Here is a 762-nt window from a genome sequence, read left to right as displayed (position 1 = left end):
AGTTAGAAAGCACTTTCTCCTGTAAGCTAGTGAAACTCATGTGTGCCACAATATGAAGTTTACACAGTGAAATGTTACAATTACAGCTGCCTAGAGATCCATATATGAAAACAAGCATTTTCAAAGATGATTGTTCTGAACACTCCTTTAAGCACACAAATACATTATTTAAGCTTTCTTTGCATCACATGTCTGGTAAAGGAGAGGTAGAATTAGCAGCACTAAAACCTCCTTGGGTTTCTCCCTGCCACTGGAGAAATCCCACCTTGTACTCTCAGGTACGATTTGTAGAGAAGGTCCTGTTGTTTAGACACTCGAGAAGAGCCAGGCAGCAGGTGGCAAAGCTAATACAATAAAGATCATCCAAAGAGCAATTTGTTCTCAAGGAGCTAGTACTACTACCTCTGATTTTGCATGCCACACTGCTTGGACAGCTAGTGTTAGTAGACAAGATTTCCCCATGGCTTACATTACTGTATAGTGCAAAGACTGCTGAACACTGGGGGCGAGGATTACTGTACCACTTTGAAGCAAGAGATCTGGAGCTGAAGCTATGAAATACAAAATGCATTAGTGCAATACATTAGGAAAGATTAACTCCTTAACCAAAGGATAGAAAAAATATAGCGCATTCTAAGTTTAAAAAAAAAATAAAAATTAAACTTTATGCAGTTCTTGCTGAGGTTTAAATCAGTGTTACACTTTTTTTCCCCAAGTTTGTACCCCTGAGTCAAACATTGAATAAACATTGTACAGTAGGTA

This window comes from Haliaeetus leucocephalus, unplaced genomic scaffold (genome assembly GCF_000737465.1).
Source record: "Haliaeetus leucocephalus isolate CR32 unplaced genomic scaffold, Haliaeetus_leucocephalus-4.0 Scaffold120, whole genome shotgun sequence".
NCBI lineage: Eukaryota > Metazoa > Chordata > Aves > Accipitriformes > Accipitridae > Haliaeetus > Haliaeetus leucocephalus.
Note: the sequence above shows the minus strand (reverse complement) of the source record.